This window comes from Mytilus californianus, unplaced genomic scaffold (genome assembly GCF_021869535.1).
Source record: "Mytilus californianus isolate M0D057914Y unplaced genomic scaffold, xbMytCali1.0.p SCAF_3, whole genome shotgun sequence".
Classification (NCBI taxonomy): Eukaryota; Metazoa; Mollusca; class Bivalvia; order Mytilida; family Mytilidae; genus Mytilus; species Mytilus californianus.
This window is the reverse complement of record NW_026262679.1, coordinates 90,119,726-90,133,117: the sequence shown is the minus strand read 5'-3', so window position 1 is coordinate 90,133,117 and position 13,392 is coordinate 90,119,726. Positions and strand designations below refer to the sequence as shown.

The following is a 13,392-nucleotide window of genomic DNA, read 5'->3' as shown; positions in this document are numbered from 1 at the left end:
CAAACCGGTACAGAAAATATATCACATAAACGGTACATATTTCACTGCAACAGATGCACATTTCGACTTTCAATGTCTCGTCAGTGATGCACGAGGCCAAGTTATATAAAAGTCCAATGTACAACAAAAACGTCAAAGATCTGATAAAACCAATAACGACCGAAAGGAAAGCCAAACCTAGACAAGGAATCAAAAAGAGCAATCCATGAGAGAGACAGTTCCTTGATTTTAAATGATTTCGAAATTTGATAACATCCAATTCAGTAGATATCTGTACTTGCTTGAAGTACCGAAACATTTTGTACTTGGCTGGTGATATCACAAGAGACCAACAGTCCATCAGGAGAGGTATTGATCCAGGGGTAGTAATAACATTAAAAATTACTAATTTTACTGCACCAGATACGCATTTCGACAATCAATGTCTCTTCACTGATGCTCAAGTCAAACACAAGCGTTGAAGACCTGATGTAAATTATAATGCAATTCAAAAATTTAGGATCAACAATTAAAAGAATTATGCACAATGCCGTTATTTTTTGCTGTTCAAATGGCTTAACAATGTACTAGCAAGATTAAGTGTCTAATGAGTTGTATTTTCGGTCATGTTTTTACACGATTTCTGATGTTTTAATCGAATTGCAGATACAAAATATTACAGTATCAGTAATTGCATTTGTGTTTTAATTGTTTAAAAGTGAAATTAAAACTCACAAAACAGTTAGTTTTTCTTAAATGCATTAACAAAGTATTTTGCTTGAAAGTTGTTGTTTACAGATTTTCTGACTGTTAATTTGGAGGATCTGTTGGTTTTTAAACAAAATGTAAGCCACAGCTTCTAATGCAGCTATATTTGTTCAATAATCTTGACATGCATTGTCTGAAAATGCAGTGTTAAATATTTTCTGGCGGTGAGTCGGTAATACCTGTTGTAAAAGCGCTGATCCAGTTGGCGTTCCGTTTCTGTCAACTATTTTCGGTCAGATTTGTTTTACACATTTTCAGTTTCACTCGAGTGCAGATGATCAAAAACTGGTATCGTATTTTTAATTGCTTTTGTGTTGTTTTTTTTTAAAATAAATCACAATACACTAAAATTAACTAGAAAGGATTTACAAAGTTCTGTCTTAAAATTTTGTAAACATATTTTTTCCGTTCAATTTGGGGGCTTGTTGTTAAAAAAAATATGTAAGCTACAACTTAGAATGCAGCTAAATTTGCTAGGATAATTTTCTCATTTATTGTCAAAAATGCAGGTTGTTTGGGATGTTTTCTGGCACTTAGTCGAATATGCCTGTTGATAAAAGCGCTGAACATAGCGTCGTTCCGTTTCAGTCATTATTTTTATACGCCTTCTGAAGTATTCTCCGAAAAGCACTTACAAAAATTGGTGGAATATGTATAATATTTTTTGGTTATATACGTTTAAATACAAATCACAACAGTTAGTTTAACTAAAATGCATTACAAATGTTTTGCTTAAAAATACTTGATTATAAATTTTCTGACGGTCATTTTGGAGGATCCGTTGCTTTTCAACAAAAATGTAAGCCGCAACTTTCAATGCAGCTAAAATGTTTTGCCATCGTTTTGTCTGAACATGCAGCTTGCATTTTTTCTAGTAGATAGTCGGAAATACCCGGTGAAAAAAGCGCCGAACAATTCGTCGTTCCGTTTCTGTCAATTATTTTACTGTCATATTTGTTTACACTTTTTCTTAAGTCTTCATGGAATAAAAGAAAAACAACTGTTATAGTTTGCGTAATTTGCTTTTGCGTTTTATTTGTTTTTTTTTGCTTAAAAATAAAACTTAAAATACAGTTTATTTTGCTAAAATGGATTTACACGTCTTTGTCAGAAAAGTATTGTGTACAGATTTTCTAACGGTCAATCTGTTGGACCTGTTGTTTAAAAATGAACTATAAGAAATAACTTCTAATGCAGCCTTTTTTGCTGACATATTTTTTGCATTTATTGTCTGAAAATGCAGGTTTGCATATTTTTTTCGGGATTAGTCGGAAATACTTGTTGCTATTAGCGCTGAACAATTTTTCGTTTCGCTTCTGTCAATTATTTTCGGTCCCGATTTTTGAAAGTTTCCTTTAATAACAGATTTTTTTAAACAACAGGTCTCCCGAATTGAACGTCAAAAAATATGTTAACAAGAAGTTGGAGACAAAAATTGGTAAATTCATTTTGGCAAAATTAAGTGTCCTGTAAGTTTTATTTAAACGCAAATAAAAAAAAACCAAATAAAACACCAAAGGATTCAAAAATACTATACCAGTTTTTGATCTGCAACTCGATAAAAAAATTAAGAGATCGTGTTAAAATAATGACCGAAAAATAATTGACAGTTACTGAACGACAAATTGTTCAGCGCTTATATCAAGATGTGATTCCGACTGAACACCAGAAAATATGCACAACTGCTTTTTCAGACAATAAAATGGCGCCATAATTGAGCAAATTTAGCGGCATTGGATGATGTGCCTTACATGGCATGGAAAAGCAACATCTCCTCCAAACTGACTGTCAGAAATGTGTAACCAAGAACTTTCAAGCAAAAATTCTTAAATGTATTTTAGCCAAACTAACTGTGTAGTGAAATGTTTTTTAACATATAAAACAAATAAAACGCAAAAATAATTATAGAATGATAACGAAAACGGGGAATGTGTCAAAGAGACAACAACCATATCAAAAAGCAGAACACAGCCGAAGGCCACCAATGGGTCTTCAACGCAGCAAGAATCCCTCAACCGCAGGTGGAATTTATCTGGCCCCTTAACAATGATGTATACTAGTTCACACTTAACTACGAAAGATATAAATGCGCATACATGCAACGGGGTTAAACATGTTTTGTGAGATATAAATTCACCCCTATAGCTCTAGCTAATTTGGAATAAACAAACACACAGCAATTCACACAGTAACACTCAGTTAAGAAGAAGTCCGAGTCCGATATTAGAATAGGTAACAGAAGAAACTAAGCAAAACGGCAATGATCAATATAAATCAACAAAGGACTACTCAGTTACTGCTTTGCCAGCTCCAGACCTCAATTAGACTGATCAAAAGATTATGTATTAATCAATATTGAAAAATATGACCGAAAATGATTGACAGAAACATAACGACAGTTTTTTAAACGCAATGAAGAACAGTTTGTTTCGACTCATACCCAGAAAATATGTCAACTTACATTTTCAGACATATGCGAAAAATTTATGTGAGCAAATATAGCTTCATTGGAAGTTGTTGCGTACAGTTTTTCTTTTAAACAACAGGTCCCACAAATTAAGCGTCAGAAAATATGTTAACAAGACTTTTCAGACAAAAATTTTCCTATGCACTGTATCAAAACTAAATATTGTGTGAGTTGTACGTATAAAAAAAAAATAAAACGCAAACCAATTATACATACTAAACCATTTTTTTATAATTTGCAATTAGACCAAAACTTCAGAAATCGTTTAAAAAAATAACTGACAAAAACAATACGACAATTTCATCAACACAATAAAGAGCAAGTATTTCCGACTAATAGCCAGAAAATATGTTAACTTACATTTTCAGGCAATAAATGATAAAACATGTGAGTAAATATATCTGCATTGGAAGTTGTATAGTACAGTTCTAAACAACATGACTGATATGCATAAAATCACATAAGTTAAGATATCCAATCATAGTCCTAATTTATCGTAGAACATGTAGAAAAATCCGTCCATTCGGAAAAAATCTGAACTTAAGTAGCTTTATACATCAGAAAATATGTTAACAAGACTTTTCAGACAAAAATTTGTAGATGCATTTGATCAAAACTAACTGTTTTGTCAGTTGTATTTTAACGTATACAACAAATTAAATGCAAAAGCAACTATAAATATTTTCATTCGAGTAAAACTTCAGAAAATCGCGTAAAAAATATGACCGAAAATGATTGGCAGAAAAGGAACGTTAATGTGTTTATCGCTATAAGGAACAGTTATTTCCAACTAACCGCCAACAAAAGCGTAAACCTACATTTTTTCAAACAATATCAAGGAAAATATTGGAGCATATATAGTTGCATTGAAACTCGTAGCTCAGTTTTTTTAAACAACAGAAAAGAACGTAAAAAAATATGTAAATAAGTATTAACACAAAATTTGTAAATTCATTTTTAAAATAAGTGTTTTGTAAGTTGCATTTTACCGTGATACACAAAAAAATTAAACATGCTATACCAGTTTCTGGTCATCTGAAATCGAGAATAGCTTCTAAACTCCGGTAAAAACAAAGTCCGAAAAATAATTGACAGAAACGGAACGACAAATTGTGCAGCGCTTTTATGACATGTATTCCCGATTGACCGCCAGAACATATGCAAAACTAATTTTCCAGGCAATAAAATGGCATTATAATTGAGAAAATTTGGCTGCATTGCAAGTTGTGGCTTACATGGTGTTGAAAAGCAACAGATCCTCCAAATTGACTGGTAGAATTGTGTAAACAAGAATTTTCAAGCAAAAATCTGTTTTTTCCTAAAAACAAAACTTACTTTATGTGAGGTGTATATAACCGTAAAAACAAATAAAACGCAAAAGCAATTAAACATACTATACCAGTTTCTGAACAGCAACTCGATTATAGCTTCAGAAATCGTGTAAAAAATATGACCCTAATAATTGACAGAAGCGAAACGACAAATTGTTCAGCGCTTTTAGCAGCATTTATTTCCGACTTATCGTAATAAAATACGTATACCTGCATTTTCAGATAATAAATGCGTTAAATATGTTAGAAATTATAAATGCATTGCATATTATGGTTAACATTTCAGTTACGAAGCCACAGATCCTCAAAAAAGATCGTCAGAAGACATGTAATGAAGAATTATCAGGTAAAAATTTGTAAATGTACTGTTTTGTGAGTTGTATTTTAACATTTTAAAACAAATAAAATGCCAGTATTTTATTTGCATTCTAAGAAAGAATTCGTTTTACAAATATGAACAAAAATAATTAACAGAAGCGGAACTACAAACTGTTCAGCGCTTTTAACAACAGGTGTTTCCGACTCACCGCCAAAATAAAATGTAAACATACAATTTTAATATTTTAATACTATATGGGCAAAACTTTTTGGGCAAATAAAGCTGCATTGAAAGTTGTAGCATAAAGATTTTTTTTAAACAACAGGTCCCCCGAAATAAACGTAAAAAAAAAATGGAAAACAAGAAATTTCGGACAAAAATTTGTACCTCCATTTGAGCAAAATTATGCGGATTGTGAGTTTTATTTTAACGTAAAAAAACGTAATGAAAAACAAAAGCAATTGAACATACGATACCAGTTTTTAATCTGTAACTCAATAGTGCTAAGGTAATCGTGTAAAAAAAATAAGAAAAATAAATGACAGAGGCGGGATGAAAAATTCTTCAGCGCTTTAAGGAGCATGTCTAATCGTTATAAAATATATAACCTGCATTTTCAGACAAAAAATGCAAACAATATGTGAGCAAATATAGGTACACTGGAAGTGGTGGCTTACAATTCTGTTATAAAGGAACATATCCTTCAAAAAAGATAGTCAGAAAAGACAATATATAAAAACAAGAATTTTCAAACAAATATTTGGAAACACATTTTAACAAAACCAACTGTTTTGTGAGTTGTAATTAAACGTTTCCAACAAATAAAAGGCAACAGCATTTAAACATACAATACCAGTATTTTATCTGCAATTCGAGGAAAACTTCAGAAATCGTCTAAAATATTATGACCAAAATATATTGACAGAAGCGAAGCGACAAATTGTTCATTTTTTTTAATAGCAGGTATACCGTTATAGAATATATAAACAATCGTTTTCAGACAATAAATGTGAAAAAAATAAATGTTAGTGTATTGGAAGTTGTGGCTTACATTTCTGTTATAAAGCAACAGACCCTTCTAAAAGATAGTCAGAAAAGTGGTAAACAAGAATTTTCTACCAAAAATTTGGAAAAGCAATTTAACAAAAATAAATGTTTTGTGACTTTCATTTTAATGTGAGAAAAAATCAAACGCAAAAGCAATTTGTACATACAATACCAATATTTCATCTGCAATTCGAGGAAAATTTCAGAAATCGTGTAAAAAGTATGAACGAAAACGTTGACAGAAGCGGAACGACAAATTGCTCAGCGCTTTTAGCACAGGTTGTGGCTTGCTTAAATATCGTTATAAAGCACAGATCCTCCAAAATGATTGTCAGAAATTTGTAACAAGAATTTTCAAGCAAAAAGTGGTAAACCGTTTTAACAAAACTAACTGTTTTGTGAGTTGTATTTTAACGTTTAAAACACATAAAACGCAAAAAGCAATTATATATGCAATACCAGTATTTTATCTGCAATTCGAGGAAAACTTCAGAAATCGTGTTAAAATAAACTGAAAATAATCAACAGAAGCGGAAATACAGATTGTTCTGCGCTTTTATCAGCCTGTTTTTCCGACTGATCGCCAAAAAAATAAGTTAACCTGCATTTGCAGACAATAAATGGGAAAATAGTCGATCAAATATAGCTGCATTGTACTATGTGTCTTATAGTGCTTTTATAAACAATGGGTCCCTTGAATTGATTGTCATAAAATATGTTAACAAGAATTAGTGTAAAAAAACACAAATGCATTTTAATATACGCAATCAATTTTTGATCAGCAACCCGAAAAAACTTTGGAAATCGTGTAACAAGTATGACCGCCAATAATTGAGAGAAACGGAATGACGTATTGTTTTGCGCTTTCAGCAACAGGTATTACCGGCTAACTGACAGACAATATGTAAACCTGCATCATTAGACAGTAAATTTGAAACGTTTTCAGCAAAAATGGATGCGTTGAAAATTTAGCTCACAGTTTAGAAACAGGTCGCCTGAATTGAACGTAAAAAAAATATGTAGTTGTAAATGCAATTTAACAAAACTAACTGTTTTGTGAATTGTATATGAACCTTTAAACCAATCAATCAAAAAAGTAAATAAACATTCAATAGCAGTATTGTAAAACTTCAGAAATCGTGTTAAAAAACTGACCGAAAAATAATTGACAGAAGCGAAACGACAAATTGTTCAGCGCTTTTAGCAGCAGGTATTTCAGACTAAATATTATTGAATATATAAACCTGCATTTCCAAACAATGAATACGATAAATATGTGAGCAAATATAGGTGCAGTTGATAGTGTAGCTTACATTTCTTCTTGAAAGCAACAGATCCTCCGAAATGATCGTCAGAAAATATGCAAACAAGAAGTTTTAACCAAAAGTTTGTAAATGCATTTTAACAAAACTTACTGTTTTGTGAGTTGTATTTTAATGTTTATAACAATAAAAATGCAAAAGCAATTAAACATACAATACCCGAATTTTATCTGCATTTGGAGGAAAACTTCAGAAATCATGTAAAAAAATTATCGAAAAATTATTAAAAGAAGAGGAACGACAAATTGTTTAGCACTTCTAGCAACATGTATTTCCGACTGCTCGCCCAAAAGTATATAAACCTGCATTTGCAGACAATAAATGGGAAAATATTTGAGCAAAGATAGCTACATTAGAAGTTGTGGCTTACATTTTTTATTAAAAAACAATAGGTGCTTTAATTGACCGTCAAAAAATATGTAAATAAAAACTTTTTTAGACAACAACTGATAAATCAATTTTAGCACAAATATCTATCTTGTGAGGTGTTTTTTAACGTCAAAACAAATAAAAAGCAAAAGCACTGAAACTTACTATACCAGTTTTTGATTTGTTACTGAATAAAATCTTAGGATATCGTGTAAACAAATATGACTGAAAATGATTGACAGAAATGGAACGACAAATTGTTGTCGGTTTTAGCAGCAGGTAGTTTCGACTTACCGTTATTGAATATATAAACCTGCATTTTCAGACAATAAATGCAAAGAACATGTGAACAAATATAGGTATAGGTGCATTCGAAATTGTGGCTTACATTTTTGTAATAAGGCAACAGATTCGCAAAATGATCGTCAAAATATATGTAAACAAAGAATTTTCATGCAAAAATTTGTAAATACATTTTAACGAAACTAACTGGTTTATGAGTTGTCTTGAAATCTTTAAAACAAAAAAATTGCAAAAGCAATCAAACATACAATACCAGTATTGTATCTGCAATTTTTGGGAAACTATAGAAATAGTGTAAAAACATATGACCGAAAATAATTGACAAAAGCGGAACGACAAATTCTTCGGCGCTTTTAGCAGCAGGCATTTCCGACTAAGCGTTATAGAATATATAAACCTGCATTTCCGGACAATGAATACGATAAATATGTGAGCAATTATAGGTGCATTGGATGTTGTGGCTTACATTACTCGTAGAAAGCAACAGATCCTCCGAAATGATCGTCAGCAAACATGTAAACAAGAATTTTTAAGGCAAAAATTTATAAATGCATTTTAACAAAACTGTTTTGTGTTTTATATTTTTACTTTTATAACAAATTAAATGCAAAAGCAATTAAAACGGTTTAACAATACAAGTATGTTATCTGCAATTGGAAGATAACTTCAGAAATCGTGTAAAAAATTATTGATAAATAATTGAAAGAAGCGGAACGACAAGTTGTTGTGCGGTTTTAGCAACATGTGTTTCCGACTGATCGCCCAATATTTTATTTTAACCTGCATTTGCAGACAATAATTGGAAAATATTTAAGCAAAGAAAGCTGCGCCGAAAATTGTGGCTTACAGTTTTTTTAAAAACAATAGGTACTTTTTATTGACCGTCAAAAAATATGTAAACAAAAATCTTTAGACAAAAATTGATAAATTCATTTTAGCAAAAGTATCTAACTTGTGAGATTTTGAGTTACAATAAAACAAAAAAGTATCGTTTATTTATTCCACGTTTAAAACAAATAAAACGCAAAAGCATTTAAACATACTATACTAGTTTTTGATTTAATACTGGACAAAAAATTAGAAATCGTGATAAAAAAATATGACCGAAATGGAACGACAAATTGTTCGGCTCTTTTAGAAGCAGGTAGTTCCGACTTACCTTTATTTATAATATAATAAATATAAATATATAAACCTGAATGTTTAGACAATAATTGTGAAGAATATTTGAGCAAATATAGATGCATTGGAAGTTGTGGCTTACATTTCCGTAATAAGGCAACAGATCACCCCAAAATAATCGTCAAAATATGTATGTAAACAAGAATTTTCAAGCAAGAAGTTGTAAATGCATTTAAACAAAACTAACTGTTTTGTGAATTGTATTTAAACCTTTAAAACAAACAAACCGCAATAGCAAATAAACATTCAATACCGGTATTGTATCTGCAATTCGAGGAAAACTTCAGAAATCGTGTTAAAAAATCTGATCGAAAATAATTAACAGAAGCGGAACGAGAAATTGTTCGGCGCTTTTAGTAGCAGGTATTTCCGACTAAATGTTATTAAATATTTAAACCTGCATTTCCACACAATGAATACGATACATATGTGAGCAAATATAGGTGCATTTGATAATGTGACCTACATTTCTGCAAGAAAGCAACAGATCCTCCGAAATGATCGTCAGGAAATATGTAAAGATTTTTAAAGAAATAATTTGTAAATGCATTTGAACAAAACGAACTGTTTTGTGAGTTGTATTTCAACGTTTATAACAAATAAAATGCAAAAGCAATTAGACATACAATACCCGTATTTTATCTGCAATTGGGGGAAAACTTCAGAAATCGTGTAAAAAAAAATGATCGAAAATAATTAAAAGAAGCGGAACGACAAATTGTTCAGCGCTTTTAGCAACATGTACTTCCGACTGATCGACCAAAAATATATAAAAGCTGCATTTGAAGACAATAAATGGGAAAATATTTAAGCAAAAATAGTTGCATTGGAAGTTGTAGCTTAGAGGTTTCTTTTTTTTAAACAATAGGTACTTTTAATTGACCGTCCAAAAATATGTAAACAAAAATCTTCAGACAAAAATTGATAAATCCATTTTAGCAAAAGTAATCTTGTGAGTTTTTTCAACGTGAAAACAAATAAAACGCAAAAGCAATTAAACATACTTTACAAGTTTTTGATCTACAAATGGACAAAAATATTAGAAAACGTGATAAAAAAATACGACCGAAATGGAACGACAAATTGTTTGGCGATTTTAGCAGCAGGTAGTTCCGATTTACCGTTGTTGAATATATAAACCTGCGTTTTCAGACGATAAATGTGAAGAATATTTGAGCAAATATAGGTGCATTGGAAGTTGTGCCTTACATTTCCGTAATAAGGCAACAGATCACCCCAAAATGATATTCAAAATATGTATGTAAACAAGAATTTTCAAGCAAAAAGTTGTAAATGCATTTTAACAAAACTAACTGTTTTGTGAATTGTATTTTAACCTTCAAAACAGATAAACCGCAATAGCAAATACACATTCAAAATCAGTATTGTATCTGCAATTTGAGGAAAACTTCAAAAATCGTGTTAAAAAATCTGACCGAAAAAAAATGTCAGAATCGGAACAACAAATTGTTCGGCGATTTAAGCAGCAGGTATTTCCGACTAAATGTTATTGAATATATAAACCTGCATTTCCAAACAATGAATACGATAAAAATGTGAGAAAATATAGGTGCATTTGATGGTGTGGCTTACATTTCTGCTAGAAAGCAACAGATCATCCGAAATGATCGTCAGAAAATATGTAAACAAGAAGTTTTAAGGAAATTTGTAAATGCATTTTAACTAACTGTTTTGTGAGTTGTATTTTAACGTTTTAATATGACAAATAAAATACAAAAGCAACTAGACATACAAAACCCGTATTTTATCTGCAATTGGGGAAAAACGTTAGAAATCGTGTAAAAAAAAATGATCGAAAAATAATTGAACAAAGCGGAACGACAAGTTGTTCTGCGGTTTTAGCAACATGTGTTTCCGACTGATCGCCCAAAAATATGTGAACCTGCATTTGCAGACAATAATGGGAAAATATTTAAGCAAAGAAAGCTGCATTGAAAATTGTGGCTTACATTTTTTTTTAAAACAATAGGTACTTTTTATTGACCGTCAAAAATTATGTAAACAAAAATCTTCAGACAAAAATTGATAAATCCATTTTAGCAAAAGTATCTATTTTGTGACTTTTTTTAACGTTAAAACAAATAAAACGCAAAAGAAATTAAACATACTATACCAGTTTTTGATCTACAACTGGACAAAAAAATTAGAAATCGTGATGAAACATTATGACCGAAATCGAACGACAAATTGTTCGGCGCTTTTAGCAGCAGGTAAGTCTGACTTACCGTTATTGAATATATAAAACCTGCATTTTCAGACAATAAATGCGAAGAATATTTGAGCAAATATAGGTGCATTGGAAGTTGTGGGTTACATTTTCGTAATAAGGCAACAGATCCCCCAAAATGATCCTCAAAATATGTATGCAAACACGAATTTTCAAGCAAAAATTTGTAAATGCTTTTTAACAAAACTTACTGTTTTGTGAATTGTATTTAAACCTTTAAAATAAATAAACCTCTATAACAAATAAACATTCAATATATTATAGTATCTGCAATTTGAGGAAAATTTCAGAAATCGTGTTAAAAAATCTAACCGGAAGTAATTGACAGAATCGGAACGACAAACTGTTCGGCGCTTTTAGCAGCATGTATTTCCGTCTAATGTTATTGAATATATAAACCTGCATTACCAAACAATGAATACAATAAATATGCGAGCAAATAAATGGTGCATTTGATAGTTTGGCTTACATTTCCGCTAGATAGCATCAGATCCTCCGAATTGATCGTCAGAAAACATGTAAACAAGAATTTTTAAGCGAAAATTTGTAAATGTATTTTAACAAAACTAACTGTTTTGGGTGTTATATTTTGACGTTTTAATATGACAAATAAAAGCAATTAGACATACAAAACCCGTATTTTATCTGCAAATTGGAGAAAAACTTCAGAAATGGTGTAAAAAAAATGATCGAAAAATAATTAAAAAAGCGGAACGTCAAATTGTTCAGCGCTTTTAGCAACATGTATTTCCGACTGATCGCCCACAAATAAGTAAACCTGCATTTGCAGACAATAAAATGGAAAACTTTTGAGGAATGATAGCTGCATTGTTTTTTTTTAAAAAAACATTAGGTACTTTTAATTGACCGTCAAAAAATGTGTAAACAAGAATTTTCAGACAAAAATTGATAAATCAATTTCAGCACAAATATCTATCTTGTGAAGTGTTTTTCAACGTTAGAACAAATAAAAAACATAAGAAATTAACCATACTATACCAGTTTTTGATCTGTTACTGAATAAAAACTTAGGAAATGGTGTAAAAAAAATATGACTGAAAATGATTGACAGAAATAGAACGACACATTGTTGGGCGCTTTTAGCAGAAGGTGGTTCTGACTTACCGTTATTGAATATATATACCTGCATTTTCAGACCATAAATGCGAAGAATATGTGAGCATATATAGTGGGATTTGAAGTTGTGGCTTACATTTTTGTAATAAGGCAACAGATTGCCAAAAATGATTGTCAAAATATATGTAAAGAAGAATTTTCATGCAAAAATTTGTAAATGCATTTTAACAAAACTAACTGGTTTGTGAGTTGTCTTTAAACCTTTAAAACAAACAAATAGCAAAAGCAATTAAACAGTCAATACCAGTAAGGTATCTGAAATTTTGGGACACTTTTAAAATAGTGTAAAAAAATCTGACCGAAAATAATTGACAGAAGCGGAACGACAAATTGTTCGGCGCTTTTTAGAGCAGGTATTTCCGACCAAGCGTTATAGAATATTTAAACCTGCATTTCCGGACAATGAATACGATGAATATGTGAGCAAATATAGGTGCATTGGATGTTGTGGCTTTCATTTCTCGTAGAAAGCAATAGATCCTCCGAAACGATCGTCAGAAAACATGTAAACAAGAAATTTTAAGCAAAAATTTGTTAATGCATTTTAACAAAAGTAACTGTTTTGTGAGTTATATTTTAACTTTTATAACAAAAGAAATGTAAAAGCGATTAGACATACAATACATGTATTTTATCTGCATTTGGAGGATAACTTCAAAAATCGTGTAAAAAAATAATGATCGAAAAAATAATTGAACAAAGCGGAACGACAAGTTGTTCTGCGGTTTTAGCAACATGTGTTTCCAACTGATCGCCAAAATTATGTGACCCTGCATTTGCAGACAATAATGGTAAAATATTTAAGCAAAGAAAGCTGCATTGAAAATTGTGGCTTACAGTTTTTTTAAAACAATAGGTACTTTTTACTGACCGTCAAAAATTATGTAAACAAAAATCTTCAGACAAAAATTGATAAATCC

The 13,392-nt window shown here is 30.8% G+C and overlaps 1 long non-coding RNA gene across 11 annotated transcripts in view; it reads left to right on the top strand.

The window, feature by feature from the left end:
* The window catches only part of LOC127735369 (uncharacterized), a 187,876-nt gene that overhangs the window by 91,157 nt on the left and 83,327 nt on the right, over positions 1-13,392 (top strand). For all 11 annotated transcript variants that reach the window (XR_007998369.1, XR_007998362.1, XR_007998367.1 and 8 more), the window contains one exon: positions 4,832-4,891. This is a non-coding gene — a long non-coding RNA (uncharacterized LOC127735369). The remainder of the gene's footprint in view (positions 1-4,831; positions 4,892-13,392) is intronic.